Genomic DNA, 25,554 nt, shown 5'->3' with positions numbered 1-25,554 from the left:
CACACAAAGCAATGTCTCTGAATGCAAAGACACACCATATAGCAAATCATAAGTATCTATAAAAGGTTCTAGGTAGGCGTGTGTGTGCGAGAGAGCAAGACAGAGAAAGACCATAGCCCTGGTTTCAGGCAGCACTTGTATTGCAGCTGTTTTCAATGTGCTTCACAACCATTGGCTCATTCACAGCTGTGTTGTTACTTTACTGATTATGCTCAAGCCAACACTGTTTACTGTCGCAGTTTCCTCCATTACCTCAACCGCCTCCTTATGTAGCATTTTTCGTATTGTTGATTTAAGTATGTTTATCTCGGCAGTATCCTTGTTGCTGCAAAACATTTTTGAGGGCTCCCTCAAATAGCGAAGCCTTTTCCATCAAATCTAGCATAACTGGATAACCATTTTTCTACAAATGGTCAATTCCTTGACGTAAGTGTCTCTGACTGCATCTGTTAGTTATTGTATGTGCGTGTGTGTATTTGTGTATATTTTTTCCTTCACCACGGGGAAAAACAAGCATCGAGCGAAGATTGTCGGGTTTGTCCGTCTGATGTGTTTGCATCCTTATTCAGATTTCTGCAGAAAGTGTGAATTGATATTGTTTTGTATGCATTTATGAGTTACCTATTGTGTGTGTGTGTGTGTGTACATGTATGTGTAGCAAGTCATTGTTCTTTTAGTGTCTGTGTGTGTGTGTCTGTGCACGCTTGTGAATCAGCATCAGTTTGTGTGTATGCGTGCTTGAGGAACTATCTTGTACAGTTTGTGTGCATCTATTATATGGTGTGTGTGCATGCGTGTGAGTGTGTGTGTGTGTGTGTGTCTTCAGCCTTAATTTGATGTCTAAATAAGTGGTTCCTGCCCCCAGGGGTTTCCTGGCAATATATCACCGGCGCAACTATGGAACTGCCGTTGTCCCTGGGGACCAGCTGCTTGCCCGCTCATGCATGGCCTTGTGGGAAATGATGCTGTGGGAAATGACACTAAATGATGCGTGCGCACACACATATACGCAGGATACACGCTCTGATATGTGCTCACATAGAACCTGCAACCTGCTCATTTATTTCTCTTTACATTTCGTGATGTGTTCTCCCTCGCTTTTTGTACTTTAATTCTCCCTCACCCTTTTCTTTGCTACACTTCCCCTCTTCCCAAGGTGAGATGTCTGTCAGTTGGTTTAGGTAAATTGGTTTATAGTGAAGTGTCCAAAACAGCACAAAGGGAAAATTGAGAAGACCTTGGAGAGATCCACTTAGGGAGGAGAGGCGAGATGGAGAGAAAGACACAGACAGACTAAGAGAGGAAAAGACAGACGGAGCAAAGAAGGAAGAAAAACAAAAAGTGACGGAGCAACAGAGCACATTCAGGAGACTTCTGCCCTGAGTTGAAGAGAGTATTTACTGGATGCAATTGTGAAACTGTGAAAACATTACTGAATAAAACACCAAAGTCAATAGCATATAATAATATAGTTAAATACATAGTGATTAGAGATCAAATACTCCAAACAATAGGTAGATTATTGTAAAAATAAATCAGTACAGTAACAAGAAAACTGGATTCATAAAAATATAGAGTAGCTGCCAAGCAAGCTATATTGTACAGTATCACCAGGGAAATTCCCCACAGCAAGTACATCACAGTAATTAATCTAGTAAACACACACAGAGTCCACAAGACCAAAAGTAAAGAAGTAAAAAACATAACAATAAGCTCAACATTAATCTTATTGTTACAGCAACACATTAACTTCAAAAACACTGGTTTCTGCTGACTAACCCACAATGCATTGCATTGCATTTTTGAAGATGAAAAAAATGATGATTACATGTCCAAAATCTCAATTTACTCAGTATAGAGTAAGCTTTTGAGTGTTTGTTATGTAGGGAGTAGTGTACGAACAAATGAGGGAGTGATTTTGCACACAGCCATTGATTCCAGTTACCCAGAATGTTATATTAGCAACACATTAGCATCAGACAGCTACCATAATGGTTAGGGTAGCAGTAAAATGCTCACAAAAAACTACATTTATAAAAACAATTCTACAGTTAAAAGACATTACAATCCTGTGCCTACTGTATTGAAAAACCAAAAACAGCCTTTGGAGAGTAGATAAGACTTGCTTGTCAGTATTTGCTTGGTTACAGATTTGACAAAAGCCTGAATGTAATAATGTCTGTTAAACTGCTGTGCGATTAGGAGTGGCTGCTAGCAACAGAATATTAAAATGAAACAAACGGCTAGTGAACTGTGAGATTCTCAACATTGTCATCTTAAGCCTCCACCTGCTGTTACCGGTGCTTGTAAGAAAATTTTAAGCTCTGTGATTGGATGTTTCTTACCAGATTCACCTTGGAAGCTTAACTTCCCATCTTATTTTTCATGTACACAGTCTTGTAACTTAAACGTTTTATGTCTATCTAAGTTGTTGAAGCTCTCCAACTATGACTCACCTAGCAGTGTCTATGGGGAAAATTAACGGGACTCCTCCCACATCAAAACATATGTTTCCCCTTTCTGTATCTCATATATAACAATATAATGTAGTGATCCTATAGATCCAGTTTAAATTATTTCATCCTCATTTCTGAGAAATCACTCTTCGTCTGGGAATTTGGTGTGGTGGACGGCTAAGAATACTACAATACCCATGAGCCTCAGCCGCCGTTTCTATGGAGAAGGAAAGTGGCGTATTAAATTAAATAGTGTTGCGTATAATTTACATTACAGGCTGGTTTACAAGGATTAATTCAATAATCAAAATTATGTAATCTTTATTACTTCATTGAGGATGCTAGTGAATGATAATGAATAAATGCAATCTGTAGCATTTTGCAGTTTCCACCACTGAATGGATTGGTCTCCCACTGAATCCAATGTGTTTTATTTTATATATTTTCATTACATATTACATTAACTCCTCATAATGTTCATTACCACAAGAAATGTCATTTGCCATACATTTTGCTTGGTCTAATGGTAATATAGCTTTACATTGTGGGAACCAAACTAACAAACAAAAAACAAAATTCCTGAAGGCAGCATTTGAAATGTGTTATTCCTGATTTAAGAGAGCAGTATTTCTTAAAAGCAACGTAGACTCTTAACCGCTGACGTCCACAAATGGGAAGTTGGGCAGCATCCCATAAAAGCAACATTACGTAATGTCAACTACTACTAGAGCACAGTAAAGTTTGGTAAAGCACGTTTGGTAAACATTTTACAGTGCCACATAAACTTGTAATCAGTCATTGTTAGCGGAGGTCAGGCTCTCAGTCTTAATTGCCTGTGTGACTAAGATGTCATTTTCTCACTCTCGCTGTCTCTCTCAGTCTCTGCCTCTCTTTGTCTCAGTGGCTAAACTCTCAGACAATCAGCTCAATTCACCTTCCAAAAACAAATCTCCCTCTAGCCTTGCAATCAATTAGCACACTAGGAAATCAATTAAGCCCACTGCTAAACGAGCTATTAATAGAAAGCTGACAAACAATAGGGCACCATATATCATGACAAGAGCTGATGTTTTTAATTAGTGCGACATTTAACATCTGAAATTATGGAGACATAATGAAGAGATATGACTGCAAAGTAGCTCGGCCCATTGTTGAGCTCCTTGGAGATGGCGTTGAAATGTTTGTTTTGTTGTGTGTGTGTGAATGTGTGTGTGTGTGTGAATGTGTGTGTGTGGCTAATGCATATTTTAAAGCTATAACCAGTTATAAGATTCCAGATTATTGTTTGACAGTATATTTAAATGTATGAAATAGACCAATTTGTTGTTTAGAATAAATTGATCAATTCCACTGTTTTCAGGTCTTTTTCAGACTTGAGCAGTTATGTAATAAGAAGAAATAAGATATTTACTGAATGCTTACTAAACTTGACTAAAAAAATATGTTGGTTTCTTTCACTCTTTGTATCTGATTAAAAGTTACTGGGTATAATGCTGACTTGTTGGGCCAGTTTGATTAGTTAAAAGGAAAGGCAAAGTGAAATTTCCATATCCTAAAACAAATTGGCATCCACTACAGCACAACTAATCAATGCATGTAGCAATGTAAATGCAATGCAATGTGCTGAAAAGTGCTTTATATATAAAGTAGCCTAAACCCCATTAACACACTTGATTTTTTCAGAAAGACTGATGATTCAACATTTATGAATGAGAGATTGCATTCAATCACAGAAAGTAGTGGAACAGAGGCAAGCTTGGACATGACATCAGGGCTTTGGCTCTCTATAAGACACCATAAAAAAGTTGTAATGGTATAGGCTACTGTATATACATTTCTGTCAAGGTGAAGTTGCCTGTAAACACATTTGCTCTTTCACAACAACATTGTGCAGCCTCAGTGTTGTTGTGTTGCAGTGAGTGAGTGATTGAGAGAGGAAGAGACAGGGACAGACAGAAAAAAGCAAAGACACAGAAATGGCGGTGATAGCGGTGTAAATATGTCAGTGTGGCCGAGCCAGGATGCAGGGGAGTTGACCTTGGTCATAGTTTAAGACCTGTCTTTTATCTAGCTAGCTAGCAGCTCTGAGAGTCATTTGTCTGCACGTAGAAATGTCTTTCTCTTGCTTTCCCCTCCTCTCTCATTGTGTCTCTTTCTTCCTCATTCTCTCCTCGGTCCTCCTTTTATCATTCTAATTCGTTTTCCCTCACTTTTATCACTGACTTCAAAATTCAATTCAAAATCCTTGTTATCACTTTTAAAGCTTGCGTGGTCAAGCTCCCTCTTACATTACAGAGTTACTACAGCCCAGGGCTTGTTAGTTGTACCTCGCTTCAGACTTAAAATCAAAGGCGCTTCTCTTTATGCTTTTGAAGTTGTTGCTCGCAGACACTGGAACTCATTCTCATTGGAAATAATCTCTGTGGACACTTTTAAAAAACAGCTCAAGACCTACCTTTTTAGACTTGCCTTTCTTTATTTTTTAAAGTAATTTTTATACTATGTCTCTAGCTTGTAGTTCTTGTTTTCATTGTCTCCTTACTGCTTATTTGCTCTTGAAACTGTTATACTATAAATAAATATGTTTTAGAATGAATTAAATAAATAATACATACTCATTTATTCATTATCTTGTTGCCTGCCTCCTTTTTCAAGCAATTTTGTCCCTATCGATGTATGTCCACATAGAGGTACATATTCACGCATACAGTATTGTGCTGTCCCTTCAGTACTGACATATTCCTTTGTACACATTCACTGATTATATTTCATGTATTTTAAGTATTCTATTGTTTAGGATATTTGTCTTACACACATGACAGTAACCCCATTGTTGATGATAAAAATAACACTGCACACATTTGACATACATGTCCTGACACCATACACTTGCATACCCACACACATATGTTTTTTTTTGTTTTTTCTTTTGCACTGAAGTCTACAGTCAGTTCAAGACAGTATCCACACATACAGTAGGCTACTGTACACACACAGCAGCTGAACTCACAGAAGCACACATTACACGGTCCTCTCTTGATGGAATATTTAGAAGATTTACATCTATAAATTATTTATGTCTGCTTTTAGGCTGCTTAATCATGATTCCAAGACTCAGTAGTATCAATGAAAATTTTTAAACTAGGTTAATTAGCCTTAGTGGCCGTGATGTTATTAGCAGCATTTCAGTCTTAATCACATTTTCTAGAGAGCCTTTGAAAACCATGTTGAAAATAATAATAATAATAATAATAATAATAATAATAATAATAATAATAATAATAATAATAATAATAAAGTTAAGAAAATAGTAAGAACAAGGATAGAATGCCATATAAATGTGACATAAGACAGAAAATAAACCCATTTGATCTTTATTTTTATGTTTTTTTTGTCAGTGGCGGCAATTTGAGACTATTCATTTATTTATTTATAATAAATGAAGCTGTGTACACTTATTTATCAGAATTTTCAGAATTTATCAGCACCCCAGAATGCAATCCTGTCAGAAAAGCCAGTTGCCAGAAAAAATCTCACCGCTTTTAATGTATCCTATTTCAGCAAATTTACTAACCAACTACTGATGTAAAATCGAATGAAAATAAAGATTTTAATAAATACAATACATAGAATGTATAAGATCAAGTGAAATACAACATTTGAAAGGAAATGCAGCAGCAAAAAGCAAGGTGAAAAAGAATTAAAGGCCTGCATCAGGAAAGTCGTAGCTAGTTTTAGGCTACAATGAAGAGATACGTTTTTAGCTTTCTATTAAAAGTATGTAATGAGCTGGCTTCCCTGAAGGGAGTTAGCAATGTAGCTTGCTCCCAGCCCATTAAGAGCTTTGTATATAAGGAGAAGGAAAGTTAATTCTAAATGTTACAGGAATCCAGTGCAGAGCAGTTAAAACTGGACTAATGTGTTCAGTCCTCTTGGTTCTGGTTAATAGTCGAACTGCAGAGATTTGGATGAGTTTAACACCAAGACTTGTAACCTCAGATTTAATCCAGGGAGTTAATTTCCCCAGATTATTATAAACAGCATTTCTCTTTTTGTTTTGGGACCAACTGATAGGATTTCAGTTTTATCTTCATTTAACTTTAAGAAATTATTGCTCATCCATTTATTTAATACCAGAAGACAGTTAGTAATGGAATTTATAGCTGCAGCATCATTTGGTTCAGCTGAGATGTACAGTTGTGTGTCATCCACGTAACTATGGAAACATACACTGTGCTCTCTGATGATGTCACCAAGTGGCAGCATGTACAATGAGAATAATAATGGACCAAGGCAGCTCCCTTATACATCTCCAAAGCAGATGTCATGTTTCTCGGACACATGATCTCCATGACCGACGTAAAACTTTCTCCCTGATGCATGATTAGAATTTTCAAGATGATTGATTAGGATATCATGGTCAATCAAATGCTGCACTTAGGTCTAAGAGGATAAGAATTGAGACCTTATTTTCATTTGAGTTTAGTCTGAAGTCACTGATTATTTTAGTAAGAGCAGTTTCAGTGCTGTGGTTTGTTCTCAAGCCTGACTGAAATTCCTCCAGGATATTGTTTTCTTTAAGAAAGGATTTTATCTGCACTGAAAGTATCTTTTCAAGTATCTTACTAATGAGGGGAAGGTTGGATATCAGCCTATAACTGGTAAGTGCATTACCATCTAGGTTTGGTTTCTTTAGTAATGGTTTTACAACAGCTGTTTTGAAGGCATCCAGGATGATGCCTATTTGAAGAGATGTATTTATAATGTTCAGGACATGAATTGAAACACTGTTGAACACCTGTTTAAAAAATGCTGTAGGTACGGGGTCCGTACATTAGGTGGAGGATTTACATTCAGTGACAGTCTTGCAATGCTTAGTTAATGTAATACAGGCAAATTTTCTCGCAGTTGCATCATTTTTACAGGATTTGCTGAGATCCTCTGACCCTCTAATTGAAGTTAGTTCATCACATTTTGATGTAGAGAACTGTAAGGGAGGGGGGGATTAAACATTGTCAGTGTTTAACCCTGTTGTTATTGCCAAGGCTAGAGTGTTACCATGCCAATGGGTAGCTTCATCTACATGTTGGGTGAGTTCAAAACTGTCCAATAAATTCATAAGTTCCATAGCTTTGGGGCTATGCTCAAAAGTGAGATATTCAAATGATGCAAATTCACCCGGGTCAATGTCATTATACACAAACTGTGTAGAGAAAATGGCTGCAGTCCCTCCCTCAGGAAAGATCCTGTTTTGTCTGACTGACTGATAAAAGGTATAGTTTAGAGGACAAACTTCTTTCAGTGTTGCTACACCAGTGTTGCTGTTTAGCCAGGTCTGAACTAAAAACGCATAATGCAGATTCTTTTCAATTATCAGATCATTAACCAAAAATGATTTGTTAGCCAAGGGTCTGACAATAAAAGAGCTAATTTCAGCTGTAGGGATTCTGTGATAGTAAAGGAGACTGGCTGTGGCTGAACTTTGACAAATTTAAGATTACTGAGACACGTACCAGGTGGTCTGTGATTGCTACAATATGTTTGACCATGCCACCGGCTATTTAGGATCACTGGTACTGTATGTTAAAGGAAGTGGCACGGGGTCTGTCTCATCTCCGGTGGACACCTGAGTGTTCTTGCTGTTTAATCGTTCATCAATTTGAATGAGAGCTTTAATTGACTTCTTGATTCGTGAGAGAGTTGAAGGGGGTGAGGGGGGTTTGTTGGGTTGTCACGGCTTTAACTGACTCCTTGATTGGTGAGTGTGGTGGATGGGGGACGGGGGTCGTTGGGTCCTTGATTGGGACAGAAACATCCTCTGAATGCCTTGGGTGATGTGAAGCAGAGGGTCAAGTGAAGGGGGAGCACTGTCCTGTGGAGTGGGAAGGATCCTGGCGGGGAGGGGGAGGTGGGAGCAGGCTGTCTGCTTGTGTGCACTGTCCTTTGCGCTTATCCACACATTCTTGTTTGGGTATGGCATCCCAAGGGCATGACGTAGGTTGGCACCATGCAGTCTGGATCCAGTGATATTTGGGTGAATCCCATCAGAGTTAAAACATTTTTTTATAGTTCCTAAAAATATTGAAATTGTCAATAAACTTTATCCCATGGGTAAGGCAAGCCAATGTCAGCCATGTTTTCAGGCCAAAGAGTCTGGTATAAGATTTGATTCCTTTAAGTTGGAATTGGTCCAGAATTGAGTACATCTTGCGATTTATAGCCGCTCAGTTTTTCAGGTAGCAGGGAAAAATCTTTTTTCAGGATTTCAGAGCCAGTTTTTTTTTTGAAGATTGTCAAAAGACCCACCGTGGATATTAACCTTCATATTACCTGGATGCGTCGTGAGGATAAGTGGCACCAGCCCTGTTGGCTCCTTGACAGATGTGTCATCCATGGTTAGAGGTCAGTCTTTGCCATTTTTACATGCTTGGTAATGGAGTCCCCAATCAGAATAGTGTCTGGCTCAGATGGGGAGCTAGCAATCTTTCTTCTGGCCCTCAGATTCCTGTATTCAACATGGTTAGTAACGGTTCTTCTGGCCCTCTTCCTAGCAGTGGTTTTGGGGCTATTTCTTGGGCTTTGATTAGATTTAGTCCAAGTGGTGTGATTAGCTTCCCTGGGTTAAACATAATAAGTGTTATCACACATTTTATTCTGAGTCAGTGGATCATACATGTTGTGTAATGAAAGTTCAGGTGGTGGAGTGAGTGTTGGTGCTCTCCTATTTGATTTCCTGCTGGATTTGCCTCTGCGGCAGTTAACTCTAGTCTGACTATGGCTTAATCTGCTACAAAAGACCATTAAAACAGTGTCCAAAACAGATGTACAAGCTTATGTTAAACAAGGTGATAGCCTTTATGAAATCCAACTATTTGAATTTAACCTGGCCTTATAGAAACTATTTTTGAGCTGTTATGTACCTTTACTTGGTCACTTCTAACAGCTGAAAAGCATGCATAAATACCATGAATGTGAACTACTTAACTCAGACAACTGGAGTGCTCTGGATCAGCTGATGTGTCAGCTTAGCTTCCATATTACTATCAGCAGCTGAGCTGTCTATTTAAAATGCTGCCGTTTCTTCCTGGTTTCCCCTCGGGGGTTGCATTGATCTCTCTCCACTCTCGCATTTGCTGTCTTTAAAGTAGCCTTCACAGGCTGTGATATGAAACTGAGCCTTCGTGCCAAAATAAAATCTATATTTATATGTATTCTCATTAAAAAAGTTGCCATTCAATTACTGACTGACTGGATTTTTAATCCACTATGCTCCCATGAGCACTGGGCTGAGATACAGCATGATATTAAGTATTATTTAGGTGAAGCAGCATGGTTGTGAACGTGGGGAAGCCTACACAAATCCTGGACTGACTGAGCAAAATCTGAGGACAGTGATTGAGAAAGTTCTCATCCTACCTTGATAATCATTCTGGGAGCTCAGCTGTTAATTGATAGTTGCCCTAGTGAGGCTGCTAAGTGTCTGAAAAATATGGCTACCAAGCAGTCCAGTATAGGCACTGGTCCTCTCATTGTGGATTTCTGCCTGGTTTCCCTCCAAAGTGGAAAGTCCCAAAATTTTAGCTGAGGGCAATTCAATTGTGAATGGGGTTGTCTGTATATGTGTTGGAACACTGACAGAATGGACACCTGCCCAGGGTGTTTTTTCACCTTTCACTCAATGCATGCTGGGGCTGTCAAACCCCGAGTCTGATTGAGAATGAGTTAGAGAATGAATGGATGAATGGATGTCTACCCAACACTATCAAAAATAAAAATAATACTAAAAAAAAACAACAAGTAACTTTTACAGTCTCAGCTTAGTTGCAGATTGATGAATAATGCATCTGTCATTTGTTGATGTTGTTGTAGAATCAATTTAGACTGTAGCATGTGATGTAGCACGAATACACGTAAGAGTTAAATCTCTACAAAAAAGGCAGAGAGATATTTGCTGTATTAAGGAGCAATAAATACCAGGTGTGCCAGCTGATTGCTCAATTGCTGATGATTAGGCTGATAATGTCACAGGCTTAAACTAAATAGAGTTGTGCAGAGGGTATTTTGGACTCAGTTTCCTGTATTTTCCCCAGAAACAAGGTTAGGTGACTCATAGTTGGAGAAGTTCTTGAATCATCAGAGCAAAATATTAACAACTGGGTTAGAAAATATATGGTTTTATTTTTCAGGAATTAAATGGTGGCCGTAAACATTGTAGATATTGTTTAAAGAAAATTTATGAATAAATTTTGCTGCTTGCTTAGCGCTGTGCTGCATATGATAATGTATAGGACAGTTTGCAGCATTCTGTACTATCTACTGATTGTGTTACTTTTCATTGCTGCACTGAACTTTGTGTAATGTTGTAAATGTCAGAGTTGTTTTTCATTTTACATCTTTCACTCCACCAGCTGAACTGTGGCCATAAAATGAACATGAACTACGCTTGAAGAGGGATTGAATCTCTTTCCAAATCTGTCATCCAGGTTGTGTGCTTAAGTATGCACGTTTGTCTGTGTGAGCGCTAGTGCTCAGGAGCATGTGCACATTGATGTACTTGTGTGTATGTGCGTATATGTGTATGCATGCATGTGTGTTCATATATACAGTCCCCGTCAAATGTTTGGACACACTTTACCATTCACTTGAATGAGAAAGTGTGTCCAAACTTTTGATGGGTGCAGTAGGTTATCTGCATTTGTCCATGTATCTGTGTGTTTATGTGTGTACATGTGTGGCTATATTGTGTGTGAGCTTGTATGTGCACACGCGTGTGTTCAAGCGTACTGTGCATGTGTGTGTGCATGAGGTGGCCAGGATTAATGCCTTGCTGTCACAGGGCCCCAGATGATGAAGTAGTCAAACCACAGGAAGATGAAAGAAAAAAAGTCAGTGTAAGAGAGAGAGAAATAGTGGACAGATGAAAAAGAGCAAAAAACACAGAGGATATATTTTTTTTGTTTCACAGAAAAATTCATGTTCCATATGAAAGATATCTTACTCTCACCTTGTTGACCAGGTGAATAGTAAACAAAGAATGAATCAAGAGTCATTTTAGGCATTTAAGTGATGCTTTTTAATTATTCCAACAGTAAAGTAGGCTTGTGCCAGGGTGACCAAGATGGTAAGTAAGCAAAAAAAAAAAAGAAAAAGAGGCAGGTTAAAGTCATAGTGTCTTATGATGAAAAATACTCATGTGATTTTTATAATTTACAAATGTAAATGTGCCCTGTGGAGTTTTCTTTAAAACAAACAAAAGTTATTTTCACAGTGAGTGTTATTTACCATAACTCACTGTGTGTATCCTTGAGGTCTAGCACATGTGTTGAATGCATTTCCTTCCTCACAGTTTTTTAAAATATTTAAAATCCTGTATTGTTTACTAGCTTGCAGTCTTCTTCTTCCCTGTCTTTGCTGGCACATTGCTGTGTTTCTTGGTGTATGACTACTACTGGTAGATAGATGGAATAGCGTGAAACCACTTGCAAGAATGTGTTTTGTGTCACATGTCAACATGTCACAAAACACATTCTTGCAAGTTCTTACAAGGATGCAAGTGTGCAGAAGCACAAACAAAACGCCCATTTATAAAAAAAACTGCTCCATAGTGCTACTAGAGGTCAAAGACTCCACAGAGTACAATACCTTTAAGATATGCATGGTTTAAATATTCTTATGCGTGTTGATGAGGAGTAATTTGAATAGTACATGAGAGTGCATGAAGTGGTACATTATAAACCTTTGCTACAGTCAGGTAAAAGGGTAGTCATAACTACAGGAGATCATGATGTGTTTTATGGCTCTCCCAGATTTGACAAGAAAGACAGAGGGAATAAACAATCATCTGATGGATGTAAATAAATATACCCTATAACTTTCACCTTGAGAAGCGCTCTGTGGCTGACCGCAAATGTATCTAACCACAATTGTTGAACTTAAAAAAGCCAAGTTGAGTTTCAGTGCTCTGCTAACAGTGTGAGATGTGAAAAGTATTTAGTTGTATGAGAGGGTGAGCAAGGAAGTGACAGAGAATCTAATCACCACTCTGAGGTGTGACAGAGGCTGTCTTAAGGTGCCTGATAATGAGAGAGAAAGTGTGAGTGTAAGTCTGTGTGCATGATTATGTGCACACCTGTGTGTGTGCGTGTGTGTGTGTGTGTATGTGTGAGAGAGAGTGAGAAAGAGAGGGAGGATTCCACAGTTACAGGAAGTGTATCACCGGTACAGCTGGTGAACCTCTGGGTTGTCGGCGGAAACTCCAATCAGACCAGCTGAAGCCATCCCACTTCCTGATGTGAGTCCAGATTAAAACCTCCAGGAGTGACCTCAGCTGTCATTGACACGCACACACACACACACACACACACACACACACACACACACACACACACACACACACACACACACACACACACAAACACGCGCACACACAGATATGCCAGTACATATACAGGCAGCGTGTACCGTGCATGCACGCACAAAGAACGATAAACTCCCACTTTCACAATCACACACATGCACACACTATGATGCTAATTAAAAGCAGACACACACGCACACATGCAGGTTTATGTTGACACAGTCACTTTGAATGCGTACAATACACATGCAGGTGCAAAAATATATGTGCAGCCAAAAAGGACATTATTTACACAAACCACTGTACTAATTAATCCATACACACATGTGAATAAACACATGCAGATTTGGGCATGAGGCAGAGCGCACACTTTCTCTCTCTCTCTCTCTCTCTCTCTCTCTCTCTCTCTCTCTCTCTCTCTCTCTCACACACACACACACACACACACACACACACACACACACACACACACACACACACTCCAAGGTGTTAATTAAACATTGTGACAGGTGATGTCACTTCCCTGTGCCAACTCTGACAGAATACCCATCCTAGTGCCCACTGTGTCAACCAGCTGCCACGTCTCTCGCTCTCTCTCACACACAGAGACACAAATTTTCCCCTAAATTCTCTAAAAATCAAATTATATTCCACTTTTTTAACAATAATTTTCGTAAAATTTTATTACATTAATTGTACTTTGAAATTATAATTACTTTTTTGTATTGTTCATAATAAGATGTAATTTTGCTCTTAAAAAGTATTTTTCCTTTATTTAATTTCTGCTATTTTTGACAACCAAAACTGAGTCAACAATGTATAACTGGTCTTTATGTTGAGAGTATTTGATTACAGAGAGTCTGGGAGAAAAAAAAAAAAAAGAAGCAACACCAAGGTGTGGTGAATTTGATGGCCTGCATCTGTATGGTGCTCAAGGAAATCTGACATGCAGTCTTTAAACACAATGAATTGACATACACTGTTCTGTAATGCTATGCATTTGTCTCATGAATAATTTTATGATGTGTTATGTTGCAATATCTGCACGCTGGGTGTAGTACATGTCTACTTTTCAGGTATTTACTGTAGATAAGCATTTTATCCAGAGTGATTAATAATGTGCAACAATAAATAAGTGTAATAAATGTAATTCATGACCCTCAAATAAGAATTAGTTAGGTAAAAAGTACAGGCAAATTAGGTTTTTATTAAATTAATTTAATTTAATTTAAGTAATTTACTTAAAGAACTTTCAGATACCACACTATACAATTAAGTCATTATATGAATATAATAAAATATTATATTATATAATAAAATATAATAAAATATAATATAATATAATATAATATAATATAATATAATATAATATAATATATATTATATTATATTATATTATATTATATTATATTATATTATATTATATTATATTATATTATATTATATTATATTATATTATATTATATTATATTATATTATGTGGTGGGTGTTGGTAGTAATCAATATTTAACAAGACAAGACTAACAAGACAATACATTTACAGAGCTGTTTCTCAGCAACCTCGAAATCAGCACAGGGTTTATATACCTCCCAAAACAGGTGAAATTAATGACTGGACATGGTAATGATTGTCTGGACTTCCATCTGGTGGTAACCATTACAGCTGGTGCAGACGTCAAAGAGTACCACAGACAGCTTCCCTACTGCTGACAGCTACAGAATCAGGACCATGGACAGCTCAGTGCTCAGCTCTGTGCAGTCCTTGCACAGGAGTGAAGTTGTTATAAGTCCAACTGAGAGAAGATTTAGTCTTTTTTCAGTAAAAAATAATGTCAACGTGTTCTGACAGAGAGGGTGTTTGAGGAAATATCATAAATGCTCCTTTTTGTCTTCACTGGCTGGAGGGGCATGTTGGAGTCTGTGTTTGATTGACTGCAGCTGGTAGGCTGAAATCTGCCAGCACCTTGAAAGTACTTTAAGGAGGAGAAGGATGAGCTAAAAGTCAAGATAGCCACAGCAGACAAGCTAGCTCTGACCACCGACTGCTGAACAGCTCTCACAAATGAAAGCTACATCACAACTTTTCTTAAAAATTAACTGGTTATTTATAGGTCAATAGGTGTCAGTCTGTTGTAAGCAAAATTAACTGAAACTGACATCCCTAAGCAGGATGCTGTGATGTCTGTGCTGCTTATGATCAAATGTAAAACTAAGGGGCACCATTATGAAACCAAAAAGTATAAAGTATACATTTCTCTCAAAGGTGAACATGGGACATGTGATTTACAGAGCAGATATGTATGCTGTAGTAGACCAAAAAAAATAAATAAAAAATGAAGCATTGTGTGAACTTAATCAGCCTAAAATGTATGACCAGCAAGAAGTGCTCACTTTAAATAGCTGTACTATTGCACATTGCTGTCTTTCCTTCTTTTCTTCCCTTCTTTTTACTTATGTGTTTTTCTTTGATTGGCATTTTCTGTCTCTGTCTCAAAAAACATTATAATGAGCTTGGTGTGTGTGCAGAGAGGTGAAGACAGTGTGTGTGTGTGTGTGTGTGTGTGTGTGTGTGTGTGTGTGTGTGTGTTTGTGAATGTTGGAGGTTGTCTTTCAAAACATCTGCTGAGCGATATGAATGATGCACCTGGATACCCGATCTCACACATTTACACACAAGTGCCAGTTCCATGCACAGACACACACACACACACACACACACACACACACACACACACACACACACACACACCAGACATTGCCTGTGAATCTTGGCAACATCTCAGAATCAGTTCATTTCACATGGCACACAAACCTCTGCTTACATATTCCTGGAAGTTTACTCAGTTTCTAATGTGTGTATGTGTGTGTGTGTGTGTTTGTACATGCCCGTGTGTGCGTGTGCCTCTCCATGTTAATAAAGCCCACAGATATAGCTGTCAGCTTGCTGTGTTGATTCAGGCTCAAGGCCAAATGCTCCAATATCCTCCCTGACTTGCTGTCTCCATCTATCTACATCTTTCCATCTGTCTCCTTCTTCTCTCATCATCCCTATCTGTCCGCATCTGTCTCTCTATCTCCTCGGTCTAGCTGTATGTGCATCTGGTCATCTGTCGGTTTGTCTGGGTATTTGTGTTCTGTCGCAACTAATTCCTCCACGGTGAAATTAATGAGAAAATCCTTCTTAGAGGATTGTTTTGTTTTTACAAAGAGAGCTGTTGAGGAAAAATACACTTAAATACTCCTGCAGTGTTAATTATTTTCAAAACCCCCCAGAGAACAGGTGCAGTGTTTTTGCATCGCTAATGTAGTTAAGAAGGTAATAGTGACAGTGACTTCATAGGAGCGACAAGAAAGATAAAGAGCAGTGACAAACAGAGTTTTATTTAAAAGATGAACTGTTTTGTGGCTGCATTGCATCTAGGTCTGTTACGGCTGAGAAATGTGTCATTTATGCTTTTTCATGATGCTTTTCCCTCCACATAATAGTTGATTATCAGTGGAAAATGGTTGGAGCCATTTCTCTTTCATTCTAACATGTACAGCAGACTATTTTACGATTGATGTTGTAGTCATTTGCTATCAATAGCTGCTCTGCTACCATCACAACACGATGTCACCTTATGTATATTTGGACAGTTTTTGACATTAACAAGACAAATACACCTCCAGTCGAGAAAAATGGGAAATACAAGGTGCCTCACTAAGAACTGTTCTCAGGGTGGATAGTACTTCAAATTCATCTCAAGCCCCATTCAAGCCAAAGAGGTAGAAAAGCTTGAGGTAAGCGAACAATGCACAAGTGGTTGACTAAGATGATAAATGTTTTTACCACTAAGTTTTCCCTTGACCTCGATGCTGACTCATTGTTGATGTGTGCAACTATCTGTTCTATCGAGGGATAACATTTTCAAAGCTTAAAATAACATGAAACATCTGGCTCATTTCGAGCCATACCAGAATGTAAAGATGATCTAGAATATGCTCTGCGGGAATGTTTGTCGGATGCTACTATGAGCAGTGTCAGGCCTAAGATTCCTCACCTACGCAGCATCAGATCATTAATAAAAATTTCCTGCAGCAGTCTGGTGTGTCTTCTGGAGCACTGATCAGTGAAGAGACCAGAGACTTACTGAGGGAAATGTTGTGGCCATCTAAGGACTCTGAGTTGACAGGACTGGTTCACTGAAGGCTTGGTAGGGTGAACAACAGGTGGACACTGTGAGACTGGGGAAATGCAAGGCTCATGAATCTGGTAAGACTGCAGGGGTTTAAGGTCACAGGAAGAGGACTAACTGGCAGCGAAACAGGTGAAATTTTAGCCGGTGGCGGTGCTGCCACGGGGCTTGTCAGGGGAGATGGAAGCAAAGGGCTGGCTGAGGGGGAAACAGGTGGAGGACTAGCTGAAGGGGAAGAGGGCAAGAGGGTCTACCCCAAAAGAGGATGATTGAGTGCTATTTAGGGAGATCTAGTGACCAGCAAGAGCAAGAAATTCAAGAATGGAGACTCTGCAAAGTTCTGTGATAATCAGTGAGCCTACATGTAGAAACAGAGAGAGTCTCAGGCTGAAGAGGAAAGAGATACGGGAGTATGAGTTTATTTTCATTTTGAGAATGGGTAATTAAGTACATTTACACGCACCTGAGAAACCAGGTTATTCGGAAAAATCAGGTTTTACAGGAAATGTGTTTAGATTGACTCTGATGAGCAGGCACTTTGCATGGCAGCCTCTGCCATCAGCGTATGAATGTGTGTGTGAATGTGACATGTAGTGTAAAGCGCTATGAGTGGTCGGAAGACTAGAAAAACACTATATAAATGCAGTCCATTCACCATTTACCATTCAGACGCACTGTGGTAACCTGTGAAATCTGTGTTTACATACAGCCGGTCAGGAAAACACATTTCTCCTCTACACAGTGCTCTATTTTGAAACCAGGACTGACTTGTTTTAAGTGTATTTGAAGCACTGCTACTTTTCTGGTCATGTAAAAGCTGATTTGGATACATGGCCAAGAAATCTCCAGGAAAAATCAAGTTGTATCTAATCCCCTGAGGAAACTGGGTTTCTCGTCTACATGACAGAAGAAATCAGTACTACAGAAAGCCGACAGTAACCAGGTTATTTAAGTGCATGTGGACAGACTACTTCATACTGATGACAATGTTGTGTGATATGATATTTATAATGCTTGTAAGTAGCTATCTCTTGTCACATATCTTTTTTTCTATGGGTCATGGGTCTGGAAATAAAGTGAATTGGTTAACCCGCACTCTCGATTATGAGGGGATTGAGGATCCAATGGTTTGTGGTCTCCACCCCCTGTTGTAAAAACCTGACTCCCTTGCCCACAGCTTGCTTATCGACTTTCAGCTCAGCCTTTAATACCTTCCAGTGGCACCAGAGGATCAGAAAACTTCACCATCTCAGTTTCTCCCCATCTACTCTGCGCTCGGCTTTACTTCTTAGTAGTGTGTGACACGCTCCATATAGAATATATACTCTTCTCTTGACCCCCTACCTCCTTCCATTCAGGCCCGGATTAACACAGCGTGGTGCCCTAGGGTGGCTTCACTTGAAGTGCCCTCCTTCTCCTCCATTACATGTAAAAAAAGTGAAATTTACTATGGCTATAAAGACCACAGATTTACATGAACTTATTGCTGAAGTACAGACTCAACACATATACTACAGAAAAATGTAAGACTACCAAAAAACACCATAGATAGACATGGGCCTATAAATGCCATACTAGCCCTTACACTGATGCTGAAATCTGAATGCAACTCACATCCCAACGCGGCATGTCATGCTAAATATCATTATTTTCATCATAAATGACGTCTGTTTCAAGCAACCATTTCAACAGCTGAATGATCACAGCGCTCCAGGTGAGGTGTTGCGAAGGTATAAGGAATAGCACATAGAGACAATGTATCGCAATGCGTATGTATTGCAATTTCAAATTGTACTTGTTTGGTTGATCTGTTGTTTTCAGAAACAGAAAGGAATGAAAACAGAATTAGATTTTCATTTCAAAATCCACAAACGAAAAGGCATTTTACTGGTCAGCAACAGCAGTTACAACATTTATAAAGGACTTGATTTTCCTTCTCGCCTTTGTAAAACTGAAAATAAAATAGCTAACTAATGTATGAACTGTTGCACTCAGGAATATGATGGTGTACTTGCTCCACACAGGAGGGTGGATTAGTAAAATGAACATATTTTCTATGAGTGATAAAGTCTATTTACTACTGTTATTACTGAAATACACCGTGTCTCTCTCTCTTCACACCTCTGTGGTGCTGAAAGAAGCACAGCAGCGGCTATTTTTCAACTGTTTTCTTATTCTTATTATTCATATTCTTATTAATAAGATTAATGATAAATAAAAGATAAATCAAGTGCTTTGTATCTGCCATTTCTGACCATGAAAACTATTTACATCAACATTTTTTTTTATGTTGGTGCCTCCCAGGACGGTAAATTGGCTGGCGCCCCCAGGCACTTGTAACCCGATGCGATATACGAATAATCTGACCCAGCTTCCATTGTTATCCTGTTGTGTCTCTACGCATTCGTGTTTTTGGTGGCTCTCATATACCTCTTTCATTATCTTGACATCCTTTCTTTCCACTTCTTCCATTATCATACTAAAGCTCTCTCCTTAACTCTGCCCCAGCTTCTCTCTTTTATCTCCCACTGTTTGTGTCTCACCTTGCCCTCATCTTTGTGGTCTCTCTTTCTGCGTCTGTCCCTCACAGTTTTCCAATTTCACTCCCTCTTTTTCCACTCACTGTGTAAATCCCCTCTTATCCACTCCCAGTAACAACTCGCCACATCTGGACCTCTTGTTTTGTCACTATGGATATTTGTTCTAGATTAACCTCTCACACCCCCTCCCTCCGCCTCCCACTCTTTTGCTTTTTCACTCATCTCTCCCCCTTTTTCTTTTTTTTTTCTTTGCATCTTCATCTCTCTTCTCCCTTCCTTCCATTTTTTGCTCATTTGCTCTCCATCCACCATCTTTGCTCTCCCTCCTCTGGAGAGTTGTGACATCAGTTTAACTGGCATCACAGCGTCTAGTCCAATGAAATATAAATGTCTGTATCTCTCTTGCTCATTCTATACCTCAATTTCACTCCCATTTGCACAGAAAAAGAGAAGGACTCTGATGAGCTACCAACCGCCAGCCAATTCCCGGGGATGACACGCATGTTTGTGCCGCACAGATTGCCGTTTGCTTTTCATCTAAGGGATAGATTGAGCTCTTGACCCTCCCTACTCCTCCTCCTCTGTTTTTTCCCTTTCTCAACATCTTCTTTCGTCCTCTATTCGCCCCCAACTTCTGCAGATGGATGCTACAGAGAAAAAGAGAAGTATGTTTTTTTTTTACGTTTTTTCCTCACCTCTGATTTTTTCTTTTTTAACATTTTATTTCTCCACTTTTTCTCTCCTTTCTTTCTTCCTCAGTACCTGTGTTTAATATGTTGTCCACACATTTGCGTGAGCCTGTTACTGGTTACAGGCATTGCATCCCAGAATGTAGGCCAGCTGTTTGCAGTTGAGAAAATAATAAATAACTGAGTTTTGGTAGTGATACTTTGGGAAGTATGAACACATTTTCTACAAATTCCTCTTTAAAAAAATTTAATAAAAGAAGGCAAACTTCTCAAATATTGAATGTTGTCTAAAAACACGTAGCCATAAAATAACATTTCCTGAATACAATATGGTCTAAAACTGCTGAAATTATAAATAAAATATTCATTCATTTTGGTAGTGGACAGTAGCAAGTGCAACTAATGATTATTTAAAATCTGTCGATTTTCTTGATTAATTGATTCATTGTTTTGTAAATTTTGTATAAAATGTCAGAAAATAGTTAAAAATGCCTGTTATAACTTTGTAGAGCTCATGGTGACGTCTTTAAATGTCTTCTATGATCGACAATCCATAATCCAAAGATATTAAGTTTACTATCATGATAATCGATTAAGTTGACTAGTGGACAGTTTCGACACATGATGCTATGAACATATTTGAGGTTGGTAAGGTTAGATACCCAACTCTAAACTTCCAACTTCCGTCACCAGCTTTAAAATGAAATCATAACCTAATGGGCTGATTTTTTCTTCTTTCTTTCCATTTATAAGAAGGTGAGATGTTGTGTTGTTATGCATGCTTCCACTCTGTCACAGACAGACAGACGGATGGACGGACAGACCAACAGATATATAGATAGATAAATAGATAAATTACTTTTTCCTAAAGGCAAATTTCAGAATTTGTTTTGTCTGTTCATAGTTTGTGTCATATATCAATTTATGTGTGAGAAACAAATACAATTAATCAAGTTTAATAATCTGAATAATCTTATATGAACTATTCTGAGTGAGAGAACAAAAGAACGGAACAAAGTAAATGTAAATAGCAGACATTTGTTACAATGAAACTGTTTATACTGTGAGTGTGAATGTTGTATTACAGCAACATATTGTGGATGTATGATCGATCTAACTGCATGGCAAACATTTTCGAGACTGCGTTATGATTCGTCAGACAATATGATGAGTTCGCTTTATGATGAAAAACTACAGAACAGTTCAATCATTCAAACAACGTTTTGTTTCATGAGAAAGCAAGCAAGAGGAAATGACTTATTGTTGACAATGATGTGTTTCCTAATGGTCAATAGAGGGCAGACAGATTAAATGAATGAATTACATTCATCTGGCAGACGCTTTTGTTCTAGCAACTTAGATTTTTACACTCACATACACGTACAAAAGGATAAATTTCATGGTTCAGTGTCTCACTGATGGTAGACACAAGACAAGAAGATCAGGGGGTCAAACCACTAACCCTTCAATTAATGGATCACCCTCTCAACCATGTGAGCTACATGGATCATCTGCGGAATTAATAAATTAAGCATTAAAACAGTATATCTGATGGAATTGCTAACTGATGAACAATTTCTCTGAGGTGTAACTTAACTTATCTGTACTGTATATGCTTGTGTATATTCCCAAGGTGAGCTTATGTGGATGTGTATCTGTATGTGTCTTTGTGTGTTTGCTGTGCTTGGTAATTAAAGCAGTGTGTGCCAACCCAGTGACAATGTAATACCACTCTAATCATCCTCTGCTCCCCCATCTGTGTGCCCAACATGACTCTCTCTCTCTCTCTCTCTCTCTCTCTCTCTCTCTCTCTCTCTCTCAAACACACACACACACACACTGAACCAAGACTCATATCTTTTGTACGTTACAATTCTCACTTGAGCAAGAAAGACACATAGTACTGCTCAATTAGAGAGAAAGAGACATAGTGGAGATACAGACAGTCAATTACAGGGAGACAGAGACATGTATAAATATATCTTTCTATAGGACTGATTTTGAGTTTTCGTGACTATTTTACAGCCGACATCTACGTCTACGTAATATCTACATCCATATTTTCTTCCCTGAATTTTTCTCTTCCATCTCTGTCACCACTTGCTCTGCTTTTCTTTTAATAACAATACGTTTTATTTAGACAGCACTTTTCAAGATACTCAAAGATGATTTCCACAAACTGTTAAAAAAAACACGTATGAGAGGCACAAGACAGCTCAGGTTAATTCAAACATTACAAACTGCTCTAAAAATGTGAGGTTTGAGTAACATCAACTTTTAGAGGAAGAAATGGAGGCAGCAGAGCTCTGCAACTCACCCACTTACACTTAAGTGGTGTTCAGACCAAAACCAGCCCTGCATTAAAACAATGCAAGGGTTGTTGAAGGTACCAGTGAGACAATAAAATACAATCCAGGAAGTCGAGTTGGAGCTACAGATTAATGCATTTAAAGGCTTTTCAGACACCAAAACACAGTTTAATACTCACAGGATTTTACGACTCTTGAAAGTTATCACGGCGGCAACAATTTTACCTTTTGTCCTGACGGTCACGAGGTAAACACGGCAAATACGACATTCATGTTACAAAGTAAATAATCTATGCGATTGGCCAATGCAGCGTCTTACATTGTATTGTGGCAAAATTGGAGCCTGGTTCAATTTTTTTGCTGGATGACCCTGTGGTGTTTCGCCCATGCATAGGTAGCCCTGCTGCGTCAATGGATGCCCCCCATTTATATAAATGAGAGTGCTTTTTCACGGAGAGCTAATGTTGGTCTGAATGCTGCCTTAGACAGGTACACATGCGCATCAGAGTAACATTAAACCAACAGACTGAGACCTGTTGGGTGCATTATGGATGGGCAATCAGAGAGTACAAAGTTAACAATATGTAAGGAGGAGCCAATTTGTCAGGTTCTGCCTTTTTTTGTGCATTTATTTGGTTGGTGACTTGTTCATTGTTATGACTGCTTCAGGTTGTGCTTTATTGATGGGAAGAGGTTTGAAAATTTTGTCACTGTGTTTGTGCTGGTTCGCTAACTAATGCACGGTGAGAGATGTGTACATCGTCTTTTATCTTCTTTTCTATCTTTACAGGCTGATAGAGCAACAGACTGACTCAATTGATTGGTCGGTCAGTCAATAGGGTTAACATGAAGACATTAGCTTTGAGTTTCAGGTTTGGGTTGTCAGGGGGCACCACATGGAAAATGGTTTATATCTCAAAATTGACTGCACAGATTTTTGCACAAAATGCGATGACATGATATTGAAGGGGGATAAAACTGGGTGTTTTATCTTCTTCATCTAAGTCTTTGTCAGTCAATTTAATCACAAAACTCTTTCATGACTTCTTGAGGTTACAATGTGTCTTAGTAGGCACAAAGAGAAACAGGGGTGCTGACAGCCCGCTAGGACCATGTAGAGAATTCTTGGTAAAATTATTTCTAGCAGAATATAAATCATATTAAAAGTATGTCCCATTTCTCAAAAGCATCTCAGTAAAGTTTTTTTTTTTTCCTTCATGCAAGTCATATTTTGCTTGAAAAGAAGCAGTAGGGAGACAGGAAGCCAAAGAGACAAAAAGTCCAGTTTTGAAAATTCACTCCATCTCTTTTACCCTGCTCATAGCTCCTGCCCCTTCTGTCCTCTAGTACTTTCCTTCTGCTCCTCTTGCTTCTCCTCATATCTACCACTTGAAAATTGGATAGTCTAATTTCTAGCCGCCCACTCTTGACTGCTGTGTCCAACAGGCTGAACACCACACTGTCAGCCTGTGGGACGCAGCCTGTCAGTATGTAACATTTATAAGTGAGAAAGCTTAATTTTCAGCCCTGAAGGCAAGTATGCTTGGCTCTCCCTACCAATACTACCACAGAGCTGCCTTATTCTGAAAAGGTAGAGTCAGAAGGATGTATAGAAACTCCATTAATTGTCTGGGCTGACGGGTTTGGGTCACAGCTTTGATTCCTCCAAGGGATCTGAGATGGGAAAGAAATGGAATAAAGATGTTAGGAGTACAGGTGGGGACAGAAACTTTGACTGTAACAGTCACTTGAGGACCCTATTTAAATGCTTATAATTTAAATGCACTTGAGGAATCCTAACACTAAATATCCTTTGAGATTTTTTTTAAAAAATGTATTATTTTTATTATTGATAATCTATTGAGAGATGAGATGAGATCAACTTTGGGCAAAAGTGCTATGCAGAGCTGCAATCAAGCAACACATGACAAAACAATGCGTGGACAAAAACATTCCTCATTGACAAGACAATGCAGTGGTGCAGTAGTGCAAAAAAGTGCTGAACCCAACTACAATCACACAATGCAATAAAATATCACCAAAAACTAAATATCTATAAATCGCTAAATATTATTTTTTGTGTGCAGACACACTAACTACCACTGATTGTTGAGCCAGTGAGCCATTTTTGGTTAAGATGCTGGCAGCAGTGTAGGACAGTGATGAAGGAAAATCAATATAGTACTTTATTCTGGGTAATTTAATATGATCTTTTTTCTTTTTCTGCAGAGGCTGGGAAATATATTCTGCATTAATTTGATTCATTAAAATAATTGCTTTTGCACAATGTGTAAAATGTCACCATTGTGAAAATATTACTGCAACATGCACAAAAACACTACTTTCAGTCAAAAGGTAATGTCAATAATAGCTGGCTACATTAGCTGTCTTTAGTAATGACAGTCCGTGAATAATTGCAGTATATATGTGCACCTAGTGTGCTTTATGGGACTCTGAAAAAAGATTCTGCACACTAATCTCAGCTCTCTCTTTGTGCTTTTTGATGAGGTATCCTCTCTAGTTGCCAGAGGGGAAGCCACAGGAGTCGACCCAGCGGTGTGTGGATTCTGCTGCGCCTGGTCTGTCTTTTCCATGTAGCCGCGTAGCTAATGCTAACTCACCAGCTGTCTACAGATATCAGGCTGGTATCAAGAAGCAAAAACACCAGGAGGAGATGAATTAGAGTGCAGATATTTCTGCTCTATCCGTGCCGAAACTGTTTATAAACTGGATGTCTGCTTTATGTAGTTGAAGCATATGATTCAGTCCATGGCTATGTGGGATAACCTGTATTTTTAAATATGTGTAACAATGCCTTGCAAGTGGTGAAGGTCTTAAATATGATGTTTAAATTGTGAATTGTCCCCAGGCTTCCAGTAATATCTATATTTAACCTTTTGGCCATATCATCAATCTTCTCCCTTCATCCTTTTGTGTTTCTACTTTCCCTTGCTGGCCTCCATTTTTCCTCTCTCCTATTCCTCTTTTCCACTTTTCACAGCTTTTCCTTTCCTTTCACCTTTTCCTC

This window comes from Thunnus thynnus, chromosome 2 (genome assembly GCF_963924715.1).
Source record: "Thunnus thynnus chromosome 2, fThuThy2.1, whole genome shotgun sequence".
Classification (NCBI taxonomy): domain Eukaryota; kingdom Metazoa; phylum Chordata; class Actinopteri; order Scombriformes; family Scombridae; genus Thunnus; species Thunnus thynnus.
The sequence above is the reverse complement of the archived record's forward strand: the minus strand, read 5'-3'. Positions refer to the sequence as shown.